This window comes from Pongo abelii, chromosome 2 (genome assembly GCF_028885655.2).
Source record: "Pongo abelii isolate AG06213 chromosome 2, NHGRI_mPonAbe1-v2.0_pri, whole genome shotgun sequence".
NCBI lineage: Eukaryota > Metazoa > Chordata > Mammalia > Primates > Hominidae > Pongo > Pongo abelii.
This window is the reverse complement of record NC_085928.1, coordinates 78,778,680-78,796,973: the sequence shown is the minus strand read 5'-3', so window position 1 is coordinate 78,796,973 and position 18,294 is coordinate 78,778,680. Positions and strand designations below refer to the sequence as shown.

Sequence of the window (18,294 nt, the reverse complement as noted above, 5' to 3'; positions counted from 1 at the left end):
ATGGTAAAATTATAGACTCTGTATTAGGGCAAAAATTGTGAGAATAGTAGAAGATCTGTAAATTTATGTATGCACAATTTGACAGCGGATGGTTGTAGCATATTTTGTAAATTCAATAGTAAGCCCCACCACGCCCTTAAATGAAGGAAAGCAAGAAGACCATTTTTAATACGTACATGGCACCACACCCCTCTATCATGCAGCAATGGGAGAAAACCAGATTGGCGACCTGTGTATGGAATATGAACTGAGTGAAACCATGGGGGAGGGGGTGGGGGGCGTTTCTTTTAAATGTCGCTTTTGCAGATAAACAAGCAGGGATCCTACCTCTTTTGACCAGAGATGTTGAAAAGCACGACCAAAGTTTTTGGCTTCGTCTCTTGCTTTCCACAATGAGATAAAGTCTTAAGCCTGTAACTCTGCCTGTCCCATGGGAGTGTGCAAAGGGAGGGAAAATAAGCGGCGTGGGTGAGGGGTGACGGCGCAGAATCGAGGAAGGGAGGAGAGGCGAGAGCCAGCCTCTGGCAGGAGGGCGTAGATCCCGGTGCAAGCCAGAACAGGTCCAGCCTTCCCGCGGCCAGAGCCAGCAGCGGCAGGGGACAGGCGGGACATCCGTGGACAGCCCCGGGTGCGGACCAGCGGGGAGCGGCCGGCAAGAAACTCCCTTGGATCCGTCCAGAGCTTACTGGACCCTGCCCGTCCCCGTCCCAGCTCCCAGCCAGCTTGGGGGAGAAGTTGCCCGAGGGGAGGTACCGGACAGATCGCGTGCTGGAGGCGACGCAGGTGTGTCAGGGGTGGGGGTCAATTTGCATGTCTCGTGCCAGTCCTGGGGGGGTCTCCCATGGAGGACCGGCTAAAGGTTTGCTCCCAGGAGGAGGGGGTCAACTCGTTATGGAAAGGAAATGGTGAGCAGTCAGGGTTCCTTGTCTGAAGTGGGGGTGATCCGAGGTCCCTCAGCCTTCACCCGGGAAGAGACACCCCCTTTTCAAGCCCCGCCCCCGGGTGGCCGAGGCTGGATTCAGACAGCTCGGGGTCAGTCGGACGGAGTACACTGGGTCCCCGAATCCGCCGGGTCCCACTCACTCCCGCTGGTCGCCGGTAGGTTGACCCTCTTATTTCCAGCCTCTCCCACCCCATCCCTCGCTACTCGCTGAAGAGGATTCCAGATCCCCCTGTAGATTCCCGTCCTCTCTCGGGTGGGGGTCCAAGGTCTAGCTAGTTTGGGGGTCAGTCCCGACCTCTCTCTCCCACCACGCCCCTCACTCCCCTGGACACCTCCTAGTGTGTGGGGCTCAGATCCCCTCCCAGTCCACTGCCCCTGTCTGGCTCCTACTCTCAGGAGAGGATTCTAGATCCCAGGGGGGTTCCGAAAATGCCGCCAGCCTGGAAGGGGGGAATCAATGGACCGTGGGGTTGTGGGGTTGGGGAGCACGAAAAACCAGAGAGGGGCTAGAGCTCCACCTCCCCAGACCGCCGAGGGGGCGAGAGGGCAGGCCGGGGGCCTTGGTTGCCATGGCTCCTGGTAGCGGAGCCCGGGGAGCTAGAGATGCCAGTCACGGATGGTCCCTTCTTCCTCTTTGTGCCTCTCTCTTTCTCTCGCTTTTTTTTTTTTTTTTGAGTGTGAGTGTGCGTGGGGAGGCAGCACGGAGAAAGTGATTAATTTGGAGAGCAGGGATTGGAGCCGGGAGGCTGGGGAAAGCCAGCCCCTCCGTTCCCACTCTCCGGGCTCGCTGCGAGCCACAGTTTCTCAGCCAGGGGCAGGGCTGGGGAATTCCTGCGAAAAACCACGGGCAGGAGGAGCAGCAGCCGCGCAGGCCCAGGTACCCCCGACCCAGACGGCAAGCAGGGTCGAGCGCAGGGTGGGCGTTTGGGCTGTTGGGCGCGAAGGCAGGCAGGGGAAGGGGTGGGAGGCCAGCGGCGGAGGGCAGGTGTGCGTCGGCACGGCTGGGTGGCCCAGCGGAGAGGGAGCCCCAGGTTCAGCCCTTCCTCGAAGGGCGCCGGGGGTCCAGTGCCGCTCGTGGGAGCCGCGGAGCAGCCCCAGAGCCAGCAAGCGGCTGCCTGGCCAGGCGTGTACGCGATGGCGCGCTCCCGCTGGAACGCGCCGTGGGTGGGGAGATTTGCGCGTGCGCGTGGAGATGGGTAACAAGTGAGCCACCTGGGCTCGCTCTAGGCGGAGGCTCCCGGGGCGCCCACGTGGCTTCGAATTCCAGCTCCACCATCACTGTGATGTGTCACTTTGGACTAGCCATTTAACTATGTGCCTCAGTTTCCCTTTCTCAATAATACGGAGATTATCAATACCCTCTATATTGGGTTGTTGCAAGACTGGAATGAGATGATACAAGTAATTTAACACCATGACTGACGCATATTAAGCACTCAAAAGTTAGTTATTGTTGTTGATGGCATTACTGTTAGTTAATCCTCAGTTTAATTACATATGGTGCATTTTCATTTCTCTGCATTTTCATTGAAGTAAAAATTCTGCGTTTTCTAATTTTGGAGAATAATCTTAATTAAAATATGAATATTTGTACTGCACAGTCCAACTCCTACAAAGCTCTGGCTTGCAGCAGATTGGAAGAGAGAAACTGATCAACTGCTGATGAAGTTGGCTTTTCGGTATATCGATGGAGAGAAAAGCTTAGAAAGCTCTTTGGGGAAACTTTTGGTGACAAGAAAATAAAAAGTTTATCCCACAGGTTTTTTTTTTTTTTTTTTTTAATTTTTTGTAAATCTTTGTGTTTTCTCTTTCACCTGCAGATGTTGCAGTTGGGTTTGTCTTAATTTCAGTCTCTTTGTGAGGGACCACCATTTGGCTTTCATAATTTAACTTGGTTACAGAGCCTATGTATACCCTGGCTTTCCATTTTATGGCCTTAAGTGCTGCAGTGGATTTACCTTTAGTAATGGCAGAACGTAGTGTATGATCATTCCTTGCAAGCTCCTGAATATTGTGAGCAAATCAATGGAGACAAATAGTTATTACTGGATGGGTGTGAGTACTGGCTATGGCAACTCATTAAAATCTCTTTCAGAGTATGTTTGTACCCACTTCACTGCAGCACAGGACAATGATGATGAATATATGTTTTCCAGATTGTTATCTGTTGCATGTAGACTTACGGATCCTTTTCTTTAAAGAAAAGGCTATAGATATTTATTGATTTCTCATGGTTATATAGGTCCTCCAACCTATCTGCTGATAAGTAAACTGTACACTTCATGGGCCTAGCTGTAGGTCTAAGAGGAGTTGATATTGCACATACTATACTTATTACATTTAAGTTAATTCATCTCATTACATGAATTGGTTTTAAATAAATTTTTAAAATCATTTGATTATTAAAATATAGGCGTTTCTTGGTGAACTTGAGGCAAGTAAAGCCTGACAGATGTCACCATCACAAAGATCCTTAGTGACCTTTACAAAATAGAGCTCACCCAGAAAGACATTTGCTGGATAGAAACCTGATTTTATAGTTGCTTCTGAAATCTTTGAAGATAGGAGGTTATTTGCCCCAAAATTGCTTTGTTGAAATAATTTAGCCTGATTCGCTTTTATAGAAAAATAAGGGTAATGATCAAGACTGATTTAACAGTCTTGTATTTTTAACCGATAAAGGAAAATTAAGTAATAGTTCGGGAACTACTGGTGTCAGATTTGAAGGAATGATTGTCAGGAAATACTGAGAGTATCACTTCAGGTAGTGGTGTTTTGCTTTGCAAGACAACCCTCTCATCCTCACCGTGAATATGTCATCTTTAAAAGGTACCTTGAGGAATTAGTGTGACAGCTTCTCTGAAATTCATGTGATCATTTACATATTGTTTCCCAGGAGCTTTGGCATTAAATGTTTCATTTATTGGAAATTATTTTGCCCTTTGATTTATGACAGCCAACAGTGCAATAGAGTCTAATGTATTTTAGAAACAATAAAACTAGCTTTTCACCATTTTCTATTTTCCCTAAAAATCTAGCAGCAATGCACTTGGAATACTTAAGTTAGTCCAGAGACAAATAGTAAGAGTAGGAAAACATGACAGATTGGGAGGTGTTGAGTCCTGAATTTGGGGACCTAATTGAAATGCAAAGGTATAATCAAGAGATGAACTTGTCACTGTACTAAGGTTGTTTTCAGTGATGTACTGTATTATCTGATTCAGTCAACGTTCCTTGTTATTTTTTCAAAGCAAGATTGAGAATACTATATTTTCAATTATGAATATTTTGATTACAGCTTCATTCTGACTAATTCAGTCTGAAGAGAATGCAATTATTATGGTGATTTACATACAATATGCTAAGTTAACACAGCTAATGAGTGAAAGCGTAATATTCTTTCTATTCATTCCTGGAAAAATATTGTGCTAAGCATTCTTTCAAAGAAAAGATTACATTATTCACTATCATTTTATGTCTACCTACAAGTAGAATTGGCATGAGCCATTTTCTCTGCTATTAAAGTGAAATCTCTTATATTTTGGTGATTACATGCCTTTCCTCTCACCCTTTGGGGGAGACTGGAAACAATTCTCAATTTAATTAGATATGCTGCTTTCTTTTTTCTGTACATCTTTATCTGAGGAAAGATTGTATTTTCTAATTTGGGAGGCTGCTTAACACCTTAAACATTACTAATTACTGCAGTTAATTTTTTGTGTGTCGCAATAGTGTAGTTAGTTAATTATAGCTTTCTCATTGGCACCACGTAGAGAATAATGAATTAACACATCCCTTTGATCAAAAGGGATTTAAGTTTATCTTCTGAGAATAAAAGTGTTATTGTGCTACTGAAAGTCACTATAATTTTCCCAAGAAACAAATTGGTTGGAATTCTGTATCACTGGGTTAGGAAGCTCGATGAATGAGTTGGATTGATCACAAAGTAGAGTAGAGCTGTGGTTGCTTGGCAACCTGACATTATTCTACAATTTCTGGTATATTTATCCAGTAAACTAGAAAATTCTGTTTTGTTAACGAATGTTTTAAGTCGGTGCACAAATAGACCATAACTAATTGAGATTTTATGTGTTGTGGATAAAAAATGATCCTGCTTACCTTCTCATTGTGTTTGGATAATAAAAATACAAAGGGACATATTCTGTTTTCAATTTTAAGGCTTTTCCCTGAAATGTTGACTTCACTTTCACACAATTTATTCCTAGTGGAAGAATACAACTTGTGTATCTCTTTGGAAGTTAAATTATTAGGGGTGTGTGTGAGTGTATATGTGTATGTGTGTATGTGTATGTGTGTGTGTGTGTGTGTGATGCTTATATACATAATTTCAGTAAGAATCACAACTAGAGTTTGAGGTGAGATGAATTCTCAAAATTCATAGTTTGCTAATTAAACTGACAATTTGGTAAATTTAGGGTGGGTATAAATATCTGATTCAAATGATGCTGGCAGATGATGATAAGAATGATAAATGCATTGAACTTGGCCAATATATAATTATATTTTATGTTTAGACCAGGGTTTCTTCTCCTGGTAGTCTTATAACATTCTCCCTTCTAATGTTTGTTTGCATCTTATTTCCCCTATAGTTGTGGAAGTAGGAGCTCTGTTGCCCATCTTCTGATTCACCTTTTCCTAACTACAGGGACTACAATTGTGCCATTTTCTTATACAACCTATGAATTTTAGTGTGCATCACAATTCCCTTCTCAGACTGTAAACTCCTTGAGGGTATACATTTCCTTTTATGCATCTCATAAACTCTTAAAGTGTCTGGCACAGTGGGAAGCAAACTGTTGTGGTGGTTACATGCACTGGCTATAAAAGTCAGGCTGCTAGGGTTCAAAATCTAAGTCTGTCAGCTTGCAGGTGTGTGGCATTGGCTTAGTCATTTTGACCTCTCTAAGACTACTTTCTTCTTTAGAAATGGGGAAGTAGCCATACTTAGCTCACATGTCACATGTGTTCTTGTGGACATTGTATGGGGCAACCTATGCAGACAGCTTAGTAGCATGGTTTTTTATTGTAGTGATAATTGTCCTTCTATATCATGTTCAGTATGTGAATGAACAAAGATACAGGGACAGAGCGTGTGTGTGTGTGTATCCGTGTGTATGTGAATAACTGTGAGCCATGATCAATGGTGGTGTCAAGTGGAAAACTGTTGATTCCTACATTAGTTATATGCACATATACCAATAATGATGGCTTCACATATTTAAAAGGTTTTCTCAATAGTTTTTCTTAGGCTTGGCTGAAATTAGAATCATCTGGAGAGTTCTTTAAAGCTACCAACCCAAATCAATTCAATTACAGTCCCTGTGGATGGTGACTAGGAATCTGGATTTTTGAAAACTTCTGGTGAGATTCTAACACACCCTAATGTACTAATATTGGTTGAGAACCACCACCTTATATTTGCGTACGTCTTCCTCAAGATTGTGTTGGGCTAAGGCATTGGTTCACAGTTACCTTGGTGTCATGAAATGTGGCTGAAAGAGAGAAAATGCTTTGGCAAACTTGTGAGGTTTTTCTTACTAATCTTCTTGGTTTAAATAGCACTTTATTCTCTGAAGATCTCAAATGTGCTTTTCATTTACTATGTATAATTTCGTTTTTCAACCAAATGTCTCTGTGAAGATGGTAGGAAAGAAGTAATTATCCTGATTTTGCAGATGAATGGAGTGAGCTACACTGAAATTAAATGATTTGACTAGATTCATACATTTAGAACAGGCCCAGATAACAAGATTCCTGTGACTTTGGGGTTTTGAATATTTCTGTTTTGCCTGCAGACTTCCAATGAGGTAGGGAGAGTTATTGTTTTTGGACTAAAGTACTGTGTAAGAAAAAGCTGTAAAAATGAGACTTTCATCTTTTTTTGGTTATAATTGTGCAGTGTAAAGAAAAACAGATTTTATTTTCTTTCCAAGAAGAGGCACCATAGTCTATATAGGATCCAAACCAATGTCCCCTGGACTATGAACACAGCTTGTATAAATATTTCATTTGGCCCAAAGAATGTTTAAGACAAATTTCAGCCAACATTTAAATACTGGAGATTTCATGTAAAAATTCATATTTCTTGCTTATCTTAAAAGGATTGATGTTCTCACAGTATTGTACCTGAATGCCCAGGTGGCAGAATGCCACAGGTTAGAACCCAGTGGTTTGTCCCCTTGATGTTCTTGAAAGACATGTCTTCGCTGGGTAAAACATGGCTTCCTCTCACCTTCACTTTGTTCCTTTCTTTTATGTAGATCATACTCCAAAGAGGTAATTAAGGGACCTTAAAGACGGGCCCACATCTCTTTGGATGGGATTAGGGGAAGCCCACAAGGGCTGCTGAAGCACATCTGGAGCTGTTACTGCCACTTGTCCTGAAGGGATAATGGGAAGATGAAGTTCCTGGAAGGAAGTGGGAGCAGTAGCTCTGGGAGAGGGCTGTCACGTAGGACTTATGGCTTTTGGTAGAGGAACATAACTACTGTCAAATCACAAGACAGTGCTCTGCTTCTACCCCAAGATTTCCAGTTGCTTCTTCAGCAAGGCAGTAAGAGGGCAAGGGAGCCTATTATAGTGGTTTGTGGAGGTCAGTTCTCCCAGAGCAGAGCAGGATGGAGGAAGGCAGAAAAGGGATCTGAATCTAGGAAGTACATGAGGAATACCTAGCACATCTTGAAGGCTTTACATTTGTGGAACATGAGTAATGGGGAAGGGGAAAGCTAGAATTGACAAAAACAGTACAAAATAGGGAATCATTAAGTTTGTATTCAGGAGAATCTTCACCACTTTTTCTTTGTCATTCCTTTCTTCTTTCTTTCATTTGCCCGAGGTGGGCATGCTCATATTCAGTGGTGTGTTTCAGCTGGGACTCCTAAACTTCAAAACAAATTTGTCCATTTCGTTGCATTATCTATGCTTTCTAAGATGAGAGCTGACATAGCAGAGAGAATAATGTAAAAGATGTATTCCAGCTTCTATGGTAACGGGTTGGCATTTTCAGCAGAGGTTCCTCCCTAACAAAAGCTTTTGCTGTAAGTGGTGATTCTCCTGGGAGGGATTGTAGTTATGATGCCTGAGAAAGCGGAGATACCCTCAAATGTCAGTCTGGCAGCTGAAACTCATGTAACCCGGATGCCTGGATCTTTGGAGGAAGTATCCTTCTTCTTTGTTATAGTTGTATCAGAACAAGGACGATGAAGGAATAGACCAGAATGCACTGGTTGCATCATAATGTGAGGAATTTTTATTTCCAGGGACTAAGCGATGTATTTCCCAGAGTAATAGAATGTAAGTGGATAAAAGGAATGTGGGAATTTTGGTCATCTGTTGCTGTTAGAGTTGTTGGAAATTTGGTTTTTTATTGCATTGAAAACCTTGCTAAAAACTGTAAAGTGACAGAATATTAGCTATTATGGGATGTCTTACATATTGGTTATGTTCAAAAGAAATAACACATCTCATGTGCAAAAGGTTCAGGGGGAAGATAAATACTGACCTTTTCCAAGACTGATACTGGATGCTGCATTTCCATCCATTCAGAAGATTGCCTCTGAAGATTTCTATTTAAAAAAAAATCACAATGTCTTGCATTATTTGAGTGCTTTATGCTGTTTAGAAAATTTTTCCATGTCATCTCATCTGACTTTTACAATAACATAGTGAACAAAAAGAAACAGGTTGTTAGCCCATTATATAGATGAAAAAAACTAATGCAAGGTCAAATAGTTAGCTTTCCACCACACTGCCTACAGTAGTGAAAATTAGAATTAAATCATCTTAGATATCCTAATTTGTAACCCAGTTCATAGCCCACTCTATTGCTTTCAGGTTTTCTTTTTCCTTTTTTCTTTCTTTCTTTCTTTCTTTTTTTTTTTTTTTTTTTTTTTTTTGGTGATAGGGTCTGGCTCTGTTGCCCAGGCTGGAGTGCTGGAGTACTGGCTCTGTTGCCCAGGCTGGAGTGCTGGAGTACAGTGGTATGGTCATGGCTCACTGCAACCTCGAACTCCTGGGCTCAAGTTATTCTCTCACCTCAGTGCCCCAAAGTGCTGGGACTACAGATGGCACCATCATGCCTGGCTAATTTTTAAAATTTTTTTTGTAAAGATGAGGTTTCACTATGTTGTCCAGGCTGGTTTCAAAATCCTGGCCTTAGGTGATTCTCCCACCTGCCCCTCTCAAAGTACTGGGATTACAGGCATGAGCCACCTTACACAGCCCAGATTTCCTTTTTGGAAGAAAAGAGCAACATTGTATAACTGATAGTGAACTGTTTTTTTAAGGAAATCTAGAGTCACTCTATAAACTGAGAGCTGTCTAGGGGAAAAATTGAAAATGTTACCAGTTATATTTTGAGGGTTGAATATAGTCCCGGCCAAAAATAGGAAGATAGACTTTTCCAAAGCATCCTGAATTCTATAATACATGTTCTTATGTTCGTGTGTGTGTGTGTGTGTGCGCGTGCGTGCACACGTGTGTGTGTAGGTCCTATGAGGCATTGTGACCAGTCATTATAAAAAGCTTTTATTGATCACCACTTTGTGCTACAGACAGGACTGAAACTGTGCCAGGCAGATACTTAAATAGCCACCATTGATCATTTATCAAGTGTTTATTATGTGTTTTGCAATCTCCACATCAGTGATTTGAGGAAAGTACTATTATAACACCCATTGTAAGCTGGGCGATGCAGACACAGAAGGGTCCTTGTCCAATGTCACACGATATGTCTTGCAGTACCAGAGTCAGAATTCAAACTCAGTAGTGTCTGATTTCCAGCCCCAGCAGTGCCCCCTTGATTAGCAGGATTCTCCAGCTATGGTCTTCACTATGGACTAACACTCTTTCCTGTTGTCCATCCAAACTTACCTGTTCTGTGTCCCATTATCCATTTGTGGAAAAGTAGACATAAAGGAATCCTACTGAGGTATTGGATGATAATGCATACCTATTCCAGGAATGGTGGCATTAAATATGAGGTTTTAAAACGTGCCAGGCGTGGTGGCGCAAGCCTGTAATCCCAGCATTTTGGGAGGCTGAGACGGGTGGATCACTTGAAGTCAGGAGTTTGAGGCCAGCCTGGCCAACATGGTGAAACTTCGTCTCTACTAAAAATACAAACATTAGCTGGGCGTGGTGGCATGCCTGTAATCCCAGCTACTCAGGAGGCTGAGGCAGGAGAATCACTTGAACCCAGGAGGTGGAGGTTGCAGTGAGCCTAGATTGCGCCACTGCACTCCAGCCTGGGTGACAGAGGGAGACTGCCTTAAAAAAAACCTTAATACAACTTTGGGAGGCTGAGGTAGGACAACTTGAGGCCAGGAGTTCAAGACCAGCAACATAGCAAGACTCCATGTCTACAAAAAATACATAAATAAATTAAAAAAAATTAGCCAGGTGTGGTCGGGCATGCCTATAGTCCCAGCTACTTGGGAGGCTGGGGTGGGAGGATCATTTGAGCCCAGGAATTGGAAGTTACAGGAAGGAGACATTTGTGTTCTCTCCAAAATCAATTCATATAAACATCTGATGCTCTGACTCTTCCTGTACCAGACCCTGGGCATCATTATATGTACAAATGAAACTTCACCCTCGTTATCATTTTTTATTTCTTGGCAGAAATGTTTCTGATACTCTATGATATGAATACGCATGGATTTCGCTCACTTCTGGGTATTATATGTAACCAATTGCATTTCGTGGTTGGCATTTCCACAAAGGTGTGAGTATCTGCTATTCCAGATTAAAATAGAAATCATTGGCAATGGCAGATGCCATATCTCAGCATTGCTGTTCTTGAAAACGGCTTGAAAATGACACCGATCATAATGATGGCACTGTCTTTATTAGCCGCTGTCAATAAAGATAAGGCTTTAGAAGAAAAAAAGGCAACTCTATTTCAGGCACAGCCAATATATTTGGGAGTTTTAAGAGATTTTTGACTTTTTTGTTTGGGATATTTACAAGCAAATGTTCATGTATTTTTAAAATATGCATAATATAAATAGCATTCTCAGATGCTGAGTGGCTCCAAAATGCTCCTTTTTGTGTACTAGAAAGTGGCAAGAATAAGTTTGTTTCCTGCTTTGGCTAGACAGGAGATCCCACTTCCTTGGATTATGCACAATGGCTTTTCTATAAAGCTTTTTTTTGACCTATACCTGCTTCTCTGGAATACTCAGCTTGGCTTCTTAAGAAGTAAGGTTATTTCTGTGTTGTAAATTCAAGGATTTTTCTAACTTGTTCTGTAAAGTGCATCTGATGACATAGTGGAGAATTCATTTGATTAAAATTTAAAGATGTAAAGAATGCTTAAGGCATTATACAATGGCAAAAAACTGAAAACACTGCCCACAGGATAAACATATAGACAATAACAATTTTAACATCTATTACCTATATCTGCATGAATGATAGGCTATATTGGGTTGTTTGTTATTGTTCACTAATTTGAGACATATACTATTTTCCATAAAGAAGATCTGAGTGAATGGATAAAGATAGCCAAAACAAGCCTGTTTAAATTTGACCTTGACCCCATTTTCTTTGTGACCTCCAGCAATTCTCAGAGGAGCAAATTTCAAAGAGTTTCAACAGTCTGCTCTTCCCATGCATACAAGTTTCTGCATGTAATTGATTTGGGCTGAATAGATTTTGAACACAATTGATTTGCTTGAAATAACATTAAAGGACCAAGCATTGAGCAATTCAGGTGCAACTCAGCATATTTCGGAGTCAAGTTCAAATAAATTGGATTTGACTTTAACCACTGTGCCCTCAAAAAAAGGGCTGGCAGTCATCAGAATGAATGCCATCCAATCAAGTATAAAAACTGATGAGTGGTTTGGATCAGAAATTGATCTCCATACACAAGACCTTTTGAAAACTTGTCATGAGCTTCTGTTTCCCTGTTTCACCAGCTGTAAACTGAGGAAAGAAACATTCACTGCTGCCTCCCAATGGCAGTTGGAGGATTAATGAGCTAATATTTGTAAAGTGCTTTGAAGATAAAGATGCCAGCTATTATTATTACTAATAAACCATTTTTTCTGCAGTGTAATTTTGGACAGCAGCCATTAAAAACCCATTACTGTATTTAACAGTAAAACAATCTGCCACAGCCTAGTATTTACTGCCTCAATTAAGAATGCATTCCACTTCCTTTGCCCCTCCAAATTCAGAACTGGCGAGGAGAGACAGAAAGGTGTGTGTCATCATTTCCCAAGTTCATTGAAATATTGGGTTTGCGTTGTTTGATTGTCTCGGCAGAAAGCTAGACTATATCCTCAGTGGGAGACTAGTTGGGCTACACTTTTGTTTCTGTGCCTTATGAAGGGAATGGAAGGCTTGGTTCTAGGCCTTTATTCAACCAGATTTACATTGCAGTTTATTATCTTTGAAGATTGCATTCCAGTATCCCTTTTGGTTATTTGAATATGGTACCATTAATGAAACTGGTTTATTTGGGTGGTTTTGTGTGTGTACCTGCACGAGGGTGGGGTTCACAACTTACTCCTAAAACCGAAGTGGAAAATGAAGGTAATTCTGAAACTAGCCAATGTCCAAAAATATTAGAAAATAAAACTGGAGACCTTGAATTATACAGGGTAGTTTCTTAGTTAGTAATTGCTGTTATCATTATATGATATTAAATCCTTTCAATCTGATTTATTTTGATCTATATAGATGTCCTAAAATATCAGATGGTACAGGGTAGTGTAAATATTTCTGACATATTGCCAAAACAATGCTCATTTTCCTCTGATGCTGTTTCAATACTGCAAATAAAAATAAAAAAATATATAAAGTTAATAAATGACTATGATGAGATGTCTCAGCTTTCAACAGCTATTTCAGGTATTCAAATGCTAGGCCAATATCTAAAAGTTGAACAAAAGAAGCCTCAAAGCAACCTAGATCTCTTTCTTTGCAAAAATTCACTAAAATGTAAACACTTGATTATGGAAAGACCTTCCTCATTCAATGACTATTTGCTCTTAATTTAGAACCATTCTAATATGCATAATTATATTATTTTAGCAGATGACAAAGTATAAACTGCAAGTTGGAGCAGATGAGGGAAATTTTGCAAATTCATTCTAAGACAAAAGAAGTTACATCTAATATTTCTTCAGCAAGGGAGAGGGATAGAAAGACTAGAAAAAGACAACTCAGAAATGACTATATGGGTGATCTGGAGTCATTAAGAAATTATTTTAAAATAAAAAATAAATTGACATACCACCTATAGGAGTTCAGATCATTTATGTGAAAATCTTATGGAACCAATCCTTCCTAGTGGTCTAGTTGTTCAATAATGTTAAATACAAATTCTTAACAGAACCCAGATCTTTTTTTTATTATTATACTTTAAGTTCTGGGGTACATGAGCACAACGTGCAGGTTTGTTACGTATGTATACATGTGCCATGTTGGTGTGCTGCACCCATTAACTCATCATTTACATTAGTTATGTCAGCTAATGCTAGCTCTCCCCCATCTCCCCCACCCCATGACAGGCCCTTGTGTGTGATGTTCCCCACCCTGTCTCCAAGTGTTCTCACTGAACAGAACCCAAATCTTTAAATGGTTTCTTTTACAAGCAATGCACTAATAATGATTCAAGGTGGTGCCGTTGTTTACAGATAGGATTTTGTATTGCCCATTCCAAGTTTGCCACAGAGTATACTTTTTATAACTATCACTTAGGGAGACTGTATTTTAAATACCATCACCATTCCATTGACTTTTGAAGTTGAGCTCATGCTATTTTCATCATTTGTTTTGTTTAATTGTGTATGGGGAATTCACCATATGGCTTAAAACTGTTTAAGACCTCAATAGATATATGTTTTGCATATGAGATTCTTGGGGTATCTGTAGGGATATACACAAGCTGTTTGTTATTGGGAAGAAAAGTACCTGAAAGCTTGTGTGTAGCTAAGAGGAGAAATGATGACAAATATTCTGAATGTAGCAAAGTAACAATTTGTGTAAAATGTGAAGGCACATTTTTCCACTTACCTATCACTGAATGACAAACTAACTCATACCTTTAAACAGTAACTTCAAACAACAGACATTTTATGAAATCTCATGAATTGTAGGTCAGGAATTTAGGCAGGGCTCTGCTAGGTGATTTCTTCTGCCTCATTTGGTGACAACTGAGGTCATATGGTGGTGTTCAGAGAGTGGCTGGGGTGGGCTGGTGGCCCCAGGATGGCTTCCTTCATATCACCGATGCAATGGCAAGGAGGGCTGAGCTCAGCTGGGCCCCTCTTTCTGTTCAAATAGTCACAGGGCCTCTCTCCTGGTCCTTCCAGAAATGTCACTGGACTTTTCACACAGTGACTCAGGGCTTTAAAAATCTAACTTGGAAACTTAAAGGCTGGTCCTCGGACAGTTCAGATTCAAAGGAAACTCACATCCAACTTCTAGTAGACAAGGTAGCAAGAAATACTAATTAAGAAAGACATGCTAATTAACAGAATTATTAAACCCATTGTGATACACCATTCACTCACCATGTGACTGCTTACAAAGAGGGAAAAAATATGGATCCCTCTGTTCCAAGGGAACACTCCTTTCCCCCTCCCGACACTTCCTAGAGATCTTAGACCCACATGACTGTGAGAAAGAAGAGTGATGTGAGAGTGAACTTTGGCAAGGCTGAAGTGCCCTGGTTTTGTCTGGAGAGAGAATAAAAGTGGGAGGAAGGAGGCGTCCAGTTGGCTGAGAATACTGTTGGCTAAGATTCTTTAGCAGAGTGGGCTTTTCTGATGCTTTTCTCCTCTGATCTATTTAGGTTTATCCTTACTCTTTTCCATTTATCTGGGAAGTGACTTGGGTTTAAGAGAACCAGGAGTATCTTAGCAGAGTCAAAAGGGCCATTGTGAACCCCAGATGTCAGGAAACAAGGAATTGACTAGATTACTCAAGGCTTCACCCTTGAGGAGGGAGAGAAAAGAGCTCCTGCATTTCCTTCTATTTATTGATTACAGCCACAAATGGAAAAGGAAGCAGGCTTTCTGCCCTGAAATAATGATGATACATCGGGCTGCAGAGCTCCTATACCTATAACTCTCAAAAGCATGACTATAATGGAAAGGAGACTAGCGTGTGGCTAGTACCATTATACTCACATCTTCCTGCAGTGTTATGAGAGCACACAGAGTAGGATGCAGGGCAAGGATAGACAGCAGTAGAGCTTTCTTGAGCTACTTATTCCTCTCCAAATGCTCTCTGAAAGTGGATGAAGAACTGCTGCCATGTCTGGCGTGGGTTCAATTTGTGCTCTCATTGCTTCTACTTCTCTGTTTCTCCGGATCCTACCATCACGTTCTTCCTTCTGTGGCTTAGCCATTTTTCTCTCCGCGCTTGGGAACCATACATACTATCATTCTTCTACCTCTGAAGCATTATCCCATCCTTCTGATAAACATGAGTAGATGTTTTCTCCTCACAGTCTTGCTAAAAAGCACTTATAAAGTATTGCACTATAGTTTTCGTATTTCAAAAACACTTCAACAGGCAAAATGTGATATACACAACCCCAAAATGCTGTGCTATGATGAATTTAGTTCTATATTGGTAATACTATAAATTGCTTTTGAATGAAAGATACAATGTCTATATATTATTTAATTTGATACTTGTAGTAACTAGCTATTTAAGCAAAATAGGTATCAGTCCTGTTTAGCGAAGTTCAGTGGAACCAATGGAACAAACGTGTGGGAGTGGAACTGGAACTCGGATGTCTGATTTTGTCATAAGTTATTTTAATGACAAGTCATTTAGCCACTGATAAAAAGTTACTTATTCAGAAAATTCAATCTTCTGGACAAGTTTTATTTTTACATGACATAACCTAAAATGTTATATATGTTAAATTCTGCCGTTTTAGATTTCAGGAAAACAAATGCAGAGTGAGAGGCTGGTGGTGAGAATGAGCTGAGAAGGGTGGTAGTAAACTGAGGTTTCTACAATGAGTTTGCATTAAAAAAAACTTTTTGGGGGTTCTGGAACCCAAGCAATTCTCAGATGTTTCCATAGTCTATTTTTATATAGCATAATACATTTTTATTACGATCAGGCAATAAAGCAAGACTGTTCACCAGTCTTGCTTTAGCCATTTACCATTTCCTATACTCTATGTATGTCCTTTCTCTGCTTTTACACTACCATAAAGCCTGCTTCAACTTTCCCCTCAATACACTGGGATTTATTTCTTCACTAACCATTCTGGAAAATTCCTTGTTCAGCCTTCTAATCACTAGACCCCTGCAACATTTCCTTCACTGGATTTCTGCCTCGAACAGTCGTTCTTCTCCACTAAGATCTAAATGTCACTGCTAAAATCCCCTTTCTTGCTTGTCACTTTGACCATGATGTCACTTACTTCCTGAAAATTTCCCCTGGCTCCCTACTGCTTTGCAGGCCAAGTAACTGTCACACTTCGTTTCCACTTTCAGCTGGAGTCAGCCTTCATTATTCCCCTCTCCGTCCCTGTATCCTTAGAGACCCTCTCCTTTGACTCAACAGCTCACTGCTCCTGTCTTCTCAAAGCTCCTGTCTTTTCACACTCAGTTCCTGCTGTCTTTTCTTCTTAAAACAACCAGCCATTCGACAGTCTCCAATTCTCTGAGAAGACATTCCCCTAAACTCACCATCTTCAATACTTGTGTCATATCTTTGTGTCAAATTCTAATTCTTAAGATTTTAACTGGCTTACTAACAAAATACAGTAACTTAAAAGGAAGGTTTTATTTTATTACCTTAAATGAAACATCAGTGTCAGCGGCAAACAATGAAAAGTAAGAGCAAACATTACTATGATGAAAGCAACTTGAAGTCATTGCATTTTAGGTAGATATTTGTTCCTGCCCCAGACTCTGGACTTGAACCCTGCTCTCTCTTATAAAATAGGGAGATTAGAAAAGTTAAATTGTTATTAATGTTCTATTAACACCTACTTGAGACTTTCAACTTTTTATAGTAAGAAGAATTGAAAAATAATTCACAGGGAATGTGGTTCCCATGAGGCATTCACCTATGTCCTGCACAGAACATATCTAGGATCATTTCAGGGCTGATAGACTGTTCAAGGAGATGCAGCCCAACTCAAGGAGGGTATAACCACCCCTAAGAAAAATTCATCATGCTCCTCCTCTTTCCTTCTCCAGTTTTGTTCCCACATATGAACATCAAATGAAAATTTATGAAGTTCCTGCTGAGTGAAAATCGCTGCTGGATAGATGAATTCCAAGATGAAATAGATACAGTTTCTGGCCTGAAGTTGCTTACTGTTACCATTGAATATATGCCCATAAAATATTATTTAAATAGACCTAAATGCCTTTTCTGAGGTCTGGAACTCTCAAAATGTTGTGAGCCTCCAATCTAATTAAAGAACTCATTCAAGTATAATGCAAAATAGAGGATGAAAAATGCCATAGGAATGTATAGATAATGTTTTATGGGGATTAGAATAGAGAAAGATTATTTCCAGCTTGTGCACTGTTAAAAGTTATTAGGAAAGAGGTAGAATTTGGAAAGCAAAGAAGAAATTGCATTGCAAAGAAGACATTCAATTGCAGTGATTATTTCTCTGAAGCAAAATGAGTGTTCAAGCCCAATTTAATGAGAAATTAATTTTTAGCAATATTTCCCACATATTCATAATCTAGTACCATTTGAGAAAACTTTCTGATGTGAAAAAAATGTGATTTAAGTACTTGTCTCAAGTTCTGAAAGGCTTCCTCACATATTATAAAACAAGAGCCCTCCCTAATTTGAGTCAGGTTAGAGAAAGCCAAACATAGGTGGAATATGGATACCTTTACTACAACTACATTTGGGGAGTCAACCTAATGCTTGCTTAATCACGTCACAGAAAGATTGAGGAAGGCAGTGATATCCAGCATCATCATAGGGCTCTTTGGTGCCAATAATCTATTGAGGTGCTTTTCGATTGTGAGATGACCAAGAAATTAGCTGATCCCAGCAGAAAAACAGAGCTCCTTCCTTACTTTTTGGCTGGGTTAATTTCTTCTCTACATTTCAGAGTACTGCTAATTCCATCCACTGATCCCTTCTAGGGCCTGGTTTTCAGTCCTAGGAGTCCAGGTAAGGCTATTCTCTAGACATAATATGCATGTGAAACAAAAAAAGAGAAAAGTAATAATAAGGACTTCAAATATTAGGATCTGACTATGAAATATCGATTCTTTTAACTCTTTTATTCATGTAATCTTCCTACATTTTTTGAGTGAAAATATTTCCTACATTTTTTAAGAGACATCAGTGTTACATGCTACATTATCAATATT

General features: G+C 40.4%; 1 protein-coding gene across 18 annotated transcripts in view; it reads left to right on the top strand.

Annotated features, from left to right (window-relative positions):
* Positions 1-334: 334 nt before the first annotated feature.
* CHL1 (cell adhesion molecule L1 like) overlaps positions 335-18,294 on the top strand; it is a 213,847-nt gene continuing 195,887 nt past the window's right edge. For 4 of the 18 annotated variants that reach the window (XM_063721964.1, XM_063721965.1, XM_054546848.2 and 1 more), the window contains exon 1: positions 881-1,098. The gene's annotated coding sequence lies outside the window, so the exon portion shown is untranslated. Of the gene's footprint in view, positions 784-880; positions 1,099-1,529; positions 1,821-18,294 lie in introns of those variants that run through there. The other 14 variants (XM_054546854.2, XM_063721968.1, XM_063721961.1 and 11 more) reach the window with 8 other exon arrangements.